General features: G+C 49.6%; 1 non-coding gene across 1 annotated transcript; it reads right to left on the bottom strand.

Annotated features, from left to right (window-relative positions):
- Positions 1–3,821: 3,821 nt before the first annotated feature.
- LOC114618802 lies at positions 3,822–3,953 on the bottom strand. The gene has a single exon (XR_003711024.1). It is a non-coding gene; the product is annotated as a small nucleolar RNA SNORA17 (small nucleolar RNA).
- Positions 3,954–7,187: the final 3,234 nt, after the last annotated feature.

The raw sequence follows: 7,187 nt of genomic DNA, 5'->3' as shown, positions 1-7,187 counted from the left end.
CTGAGACAGCCAGGGAGGAGTTTCGTGGACATGTCAAGCCCACATCTCCTGCTAGCACCCAGACATCTCCACTCCAACGTGCCATCAGACATGCCAGGGAAGGTGTACCCAGAGAGGAGAGCCAGTGCGCTCATGACCCTAAATCGACGATTCTCAACCTGGGGGTCCCAACCCAGACAGGGGTCGCCTATCAGATCTCCTGCATGGAAGATACTTACACTGTGATTTGTAATAGTAGCAAGTTACAGTCAGGAAGTAGCAATGAAATAATTGCACAATTGGGGATCACCACAACATGAGGAACTGTACCAAAGGGTCTCAGAATTAAGAAGGTTGAGAACCACTGCCCTAAATCCTTCCCGGAGCCTGGGGCCAGAGCTCTTTCTCACTCATAGGGAGCCTACCTCCTCAGCTCTCTCTAACCCTGAGTTTCTCCAGGCCTGGCTGGGCTATGGCGGCTGCTTCCGGCACACCAGCTATAATAGTGCTCCTTTGTTCTCTGGGTCTTCCCTGGAATCCACTCATCCACCCACCAATACATAAATGAGAAGCCTGCATCAAATCTGGTGTGGCACTGCCCAGGGGCAAGCAAGTGATGAAGTCAAATAAAATGGGCTAGTCCCTACCTCAGAGACGCCTGACAGATACCTGAACTGCCCTCCGTTTTCCCAGGTTGGCTCAGGTGGCTGCCTTCTATCTGAGTAGCCATCCCCCAGGCCTGCTTCTTGCTCCCACTGAGGAACCTCTGACCCCTCTCCTCCTTCGCTGTACCCTGCACATCATTTCACACCGGTGTCACCTTCTCCAGACTGTCCCTGTCCCTCTGCCTTATTCTGCTAGACTAAACGACTCACCTGCAGACCCCAGCCCTGTGCACAGAGCGCCTGGCACATAACAGAGCCTGAAAATGTTGCCACACCTGCTAGAGCAGTCGGCCGCAGCCAGAGCAGAGGCAAAGTGCTTTTCTCTGCATACTCGATGTCGTCTTGTTATCGATATTAATTATTGCAGCCATAGCAACCTTCAGCTGGGTTGGGGCATTTACAGCTCTCACTCTGTTTTCCTAACAACTCTACAACGCAGGTATATTCTCTCGAGTTAGCTGAGGGTCAGAGAGGTTTAGCAACCCCTCCAAGGCCACACAGCTAGAAGGAGACAGCGATTGGTCTGAAGCCATCCTTACCCACTGGCTTTTTCCAGGCTCCACACAGCAAGTGTTGCATCTGTGTTTACTCTTAAATGCAATCTCAAGATTCTAGATAGAGACCCTGGGCTGGCCTCTTTTTTGGCCAGCTTAAGAGCCGTTCCCTAAAGAACTCCCTTACCCCTAGAACTAGCCACATTGGGGAGTGACTTTGCCTGAGGCTGAATTATGGAAATCAGCTGTCAATTACCCCGGGTGGCTGTGTAAAAGAATTACCGCAACAGTCACGGAGAAAAGAAAACTTCGTTTTCACCACCTACCAGTAAAAGCTAATTCAGAATAACTCCATTTAACAGTTATTTTATGCTGAAATACCGAATACCTCAGGGAGTCTTTTAGGGATTTTATAGCCTCTTTATTTATAAATGATTCATGCTGCATTTTCAGAAAAACCTACAATTAGTGTGGGTAGCATAGAAGCTCCTTGGGGAAAGGTAAAAAAAAAAAAGAAAGAAAGAAAGAAAAAGAAAGAAAAGGAAAGAAAGAAGGAGAAAAAGAAATAGAGGGGGGAAAGCAAGAAAGGGAAAGAAAGAAGGAAATAGGTGTGCGTTTCTGCCCACCCCACCCCACCCCCAGACAGCCGCCTGCCTTTGTTTTCTCAGCGCCCTATAGTGAAGTGAAAGGGTATTTTCTCTAACCTTTTGACACACGCTCCTTTGACGGTATTTGTGCAGTTGTACACCAGCCCACGGGATTCTTTTAATGCGCGTGACACTTTGGCACGTGCTCTCGGGCCTCAGGAAGTTTAAAGAGCTCAGAACCACTCAACACTAAACTTCATCTCAGCACAGAAAGGAGCCTCATGAGACCGCTATGGTCTGGGTGGCGGGGGGGGGGGGGGGGGGGAGGGTCAGGGGGGTCATCCCTGAAGCCAAGGATCATTGAGCTAGCAAAGGAGAGATGTTGGGATCCAGACCTAGAATCATCTCAGAGAATGTTTACACTAGTGCAAGGTGGAGTAGAGGGAGAGGAGGAGGTAGATCCCAGGAACCTGTAGGGCTTTGTCACTCCCTCATTCACTGTATGGTTTGGTTTGGTTTGGATTTTTAACTCTTATTGGTTCTTTGAGAATTTTCCATCATGCACCCAACCCTACTCACCTCTCCTCCTCCCTCCTTCATACCCATCCTCCACCCTTGCAACCTCCCCTCCAACAGAGAAAAAAAAATACCTCGCTGATGAAGCTGTAGTCTGTCAGTGTGTCCCACAGTACGCCCTTTTGTCCACCCTTCTTTGCTTGCAGATGTTCACTGCCATGACTCCTGGGTCTGGTGCGAGGCCTCTGGCTTCTGCTACTCTATCAATACCTCGCTGGGATGCCTCTCCTCTTGGAGAGCCTGTTGCCCTGTGTCAAGGAGATTCTGTCATTTTGGATCTGTAGGATAGGCCCCTTCATGCACTCCAGCAGTTCATCAATGGGGTAGATGTTGGGGCAGGCCAATTCAAAGCCCTGGACCTGGGCCAGAGAGACATGTGAGTTGGTCAGTCCACTGGCTTTCCTGCTGTCTCACACCTTCAGGATGGCTCAACTGTGAACCCTGGCCACCCAGGTCAGCTTTACTGTGCTGCCTAGGCAAGGTACAGGGCCCCTCTCCAGAGTGCTGCAGAGTGGTGAAGGACGGGGATAACTCTCCTGCTCTCGTGACTCCAAGGGCAGTTCTCCTATCTACTGTAGGTGATGGGGGATGAGGGGAGGGGAGGGTGTCTCTCTCTTGCCCATGCCACCTCACAGGAGACAAGCGGGCAGGCCAACTCTCTCAGGCAATGTGCAAAGCCCATTCTCCTGAGTACTGCAGCGGCTAGGGGTGAGGTCAGCTCTCCTGCCCTCCTGACTCCAGAGCCAGCTCTCCCGTGATGCCCAGGTTGGGGTGGGGCCATCTCTGGACAATCCTCAGACATCAATATGTCCCCAAATGGCAAACTAGGGACATCTATCTGGCCTTTGGTGGTGACAGACCCCTACTGGTGTAGGTCCATGGATCCAGAGTGGCTCCCAGTGGCAGCACAGGCCAGGACTCCACCAAGGTCCCAGGTGCCGTCACCAACTATTCTCAACAGGCTGCTCCTCAGTACCCTCCAGTCTCCAGTTCTGCCTCTCTTCATTGTGCCTACCTCTCTCTCTCTCTCTCTCTCTCTCTCTCTCTCTCTCTCTCTCTCTCTCTCCCATTTCTCCACCAATTAGTTGTTCCTCTTAGAGGTGTCCAGGGTCTCTGAGTGTCTAGGGTCATCTCAGGAGTGGTCTCAGGAGTACTATCCCTCTGGGCAGGGGTCATCTCAGACATGGTCTAACCCCCAGGCCTGCACGGTATCAGACTGATGGCCATCTCAGGCTAGCTCTCTCTCTGGGTCTCAAGGACTAGTCTGGTGGTTGTCTGAAGCTCACTCCTCACCTAGAGTGCCCGACTGGCCCCTTGCGAGGGTTGTCTGACTTGGGCTCACTCCTGCCTAGGGCTCGAGGTCCAAGGTAGGGTTTTTCTAGTCCTGGCTTGCTCCCCATCCTGGGAGCCTGTCCAGGTTTGCCTAGCACCAGACTGGTGGTCATGTCAGACTAGCTACCTGGCCAGGCCCCCTGGTGCCCAACTGGTGGTCATCTCAGGTTCACTTTTTTTTTTCAGAGAATGTTAGGCTACTAGTCTTTCAGACATTCATAGGTCAGACAACAGAGCGTAGACATAGCCTCTCCCCTCTCTGCCACCTGCTGTCACACATGTGACACAGCAGCCACACCTGGAATGTCTCTAGGGGCAATCACTCGCTGTGTGATCTTTTCGGACATTTCCTGTGTCCTGTGTGAGATAGCTTCTGGATCCAGAAGAGTCTGGTCTAACGGGATAATGATCACAAACAGCCCCGCAGCAGGCAAGTGGACAGAGGTTACACACAGGAAACAAGAGATGACCAAAAGGTGCCGCAGTCAGGGGAGGTTTCTCAGAACAAGCAACGCCTAAGCAGAAAGGTGAGGGTGAACAGACCACAGACAGTCCCAAGGCTGGAGCTGGACCATGCACAGCCATTTATAGCTCAGAGCAAGGGAAGCCAGGATGGATTAGGTCAGTATCTTGGTCCAGATGTAGGACCCAGCAAAGAGATAGGAAACTGGTCAGAGAACCTGAGGGCATCCACAAAATGAGCATTTCAACAGGAATTTTTACCAAGACTGAGGGATTGGCCCTCCACACAGTCAATGATTGCCCCCGTGGACAGCCCAGAAGAGGCAGACCTGACTCAGAGATGGGAACAGGATCAGGTAGGTCACTGACAAAAGACCTCAGGACTTCTGAGTGTTTTGAATTGTGTGATTATCCCCAATGGCACAGCAATTCACTCATGTGTGATGTCACAGGTGGCCCTGGGAGGCAGGGCGGGGCGCCTGGTTCTTAGCTTAATAGGAAGTAAATAAAGCAGATCCCATACTCATTAAAACATTTTAGAAGAAGAACAAGAACAACAACAAGAAGAGGAAGAAGACGAGGAGGATGAAGAGGAAGAAGAAAGGGGAAGAAAAAAGAGGAAGAGGAGGAGAACAGGAAGAAGGAGGAAGAAGAAAAAGAAGAGGAAGAAGAGAACAGGAAGAAGGAGGAGGAAGAGGAAGAAGAGGAAGAATAAAGAGGAGGAGAACAGGAAGAAGGAAGAGGAAGAAGAAAGAGGAGGAGAACAGGAAGAAGGAGGAGGAAGAGGAAGAAGAAGCAGAAGAAAGAAGCAGAGGAAGAGGAAGAAGAAGAACAAGAAGAAGAACAAGAAAAAGAAACAAGAATAACAAGAGGAGGAGGAAGGAGGAGGAGGAGAATGAGAAGGGGAATGGGAAGAGAATGGAGGAGGGGAGGGGGAAGGGGAAGAGGATGGGGAAGGGGAAGAAGAAGGAAGAGTCGGGGAAGGAGAAGGTAAAGGGGAAGGGTAAGAGGAAGGGGAAGGGGAAGGAGAAGGAGAAGAAGGAGAAGGACCATTATTCATGGTAAGCAGCCCGCAGAATCTCCACCCAGGATCCCCCTTCCCCACCCAGAAACAGGTCATTGAATCTATAACAACTGTCTCTCTGGGATTGCTTTGTAAATTGAGTGCTAGAGAGGACCCTGGGTAGGGAATCCACAACTCTGGATGAGGCGCTTTCCTGCTCCTTCTGCCCCTTTCTCATTGGAATCTAAAGCCCACTGTAACGGCATAATGAGGTGTGACCCTGACGAAGAGATTTGTCTTGAGACAGAGCCCTGGTGATAAATTATGCCTTTATGGGGGGGGTGCCTTTCCCCTGCAGCTATGCTGGGACACAGTAAAAAGTCACCATCTATGACCAGGAACAAGAGAAGCTGTTAGCTTGGCCTAGAACTGCACACAGACCTTCCAGTGCTAAGACATTTTGTCAGCACAGTTCAAACTGAAACACTTCCTGCTGCCTGTCGCTGAGAGTTTGTTTCACCGTACTAAATGACGGTGTACGCAGAAGGCAGATGTGATCTTTGAGGAGTGGGGTAATTTGGGATGACGGGTATAGTCTTGGATAATAGATGTGGCTTAGGATGGATATGATTTGGGGTCATTCATGGGTGTGATCTTGGGTGATGGTGCATGGGATGTTTTGGATAATGGGTATGGTTTTGGGGGATGGGTGTGGTCTTGGGTAATAAGTATGGTCTTGGGTGACAGGTGTGGTCTTCTTGGGGGATGGGTGTAGTTTTGGGTTGGGCAATGGATATGTTTTGGATGATAGGCACAGTTTTGGGTGGTAGGTGTGGTCTTGGATAATGAGTGTGGTCTTGGGTGGTGGGTAAGGCCTTAGGAGTGGGTGTGGCCTTGGGCTGAGCAATGGGTATGTTTTAGATAACAGGCAAGGTCTTGGGTGGTGAGTGTGGTCTTGGGTGGTGGGTTTGGTCTTGGTGGTGGGTGTGGTCTTGGGTGGTGGGTGTGGTCTTGGGTGATTCGTGTGGTCTTGGGCTGGGGAGTAGATATGGTCAGGGATGGATGATGGTGTGTTGGTGTGTTCTTTTTCGATGGTGTAACCTCAAGTGACAGGTATGGGATCTTTGGTGACAGCCATAAGCTATGTCTTGCCCAGTGTGGAGGCATGATGCTGTTCTCTGGTCTCTTTCGCGTGACCTGGCAATTTGGGCAAGAAAGTGTCAGTAACTTATGATCCTTACCCCTTATACAAAGGTTATTCAAAAACCTTTAAACATATAAACATAACTTTAGAGCTTTGAGCGGGGGGAGCAGAAAACATTCCTGTGACCTTGAGTCAAGCAAATGTTACCAAAAACATGATCCCTACAAGAAAAAACTACCAGGGAGAACTTTACCCAAACTAAGGACTTCTGTTATTTAAAAATGCAGCTCAGAAAATAAAGAGAAACCACAGAAGGGACAAACACCTGCATAGTGTCTGATGGTGGACCCATGTTGAAAAATGTATGAAGAAATCACACTTTTTTCCTTTTTCCAAGAACACTCAAATCTTCTTTCTTTTCCCTTTTCAGTATTGTAACTAGGACCCAGGACCCTGTGTGTGCTGGGGAAATGTTCTATCACCAAGCTACACTTTCGTCTCTGAAATCTTAGTAATAAGAACACCAGAAACTTAACTTTAAAAGAAGTGAGAAGCCGGGGAGAGGTGGCGCACGCCTTTAATCCCAGCACTTGGGAGGCAGAGGCAGGCGGATTTCTGAGTTTGAGAGTTCGAGGCTAGCCTGGTCTACAGAGTGAGTTCCAGGACAGCCAGGGCTACACAGAGACCCTGTCTCGAAAAAACAAAAAAACAAAAAAAAAAAGAAAGAAAGAAATGAGAAACTTAAAAAGAAATGAGAAGCAGGGCATGGTGGTGCACGCCTTTAATCACAGCACTTGAGAAGCAGAGGCAGGAGGATCTCTGTGAGTTTGAGGTCAGCCTGACCTACATAGTGAGCTCCAAGACAGCCAAGGCTATTACATATGAGATCTTGTCTCAAGAAGGAAGGAAGGAAGGAAGGAAGGAAGGAAGGAAGGAAGGAAGGAA

Source organism: Grammomys surdaster, unplaced genomic scaffold (assembly GCF_004785775.1).
Source record: "Grammomys surdaster isolate TR1022 unplaced genomic scaffold, NIH_TR_1.0 144, whole genome shotgun sequence".
Classification (NCBI taxonomy): Eukaryota; Metazoa; Chordata; class Mammalia; order Rodentia; family Muridae; genus Grammomys; species Grammomys surdaster.
Note: the sequence above shows the minus strand (reverse complement) of the source record. Positions and strands in the feature narration are given on the sequence as shown.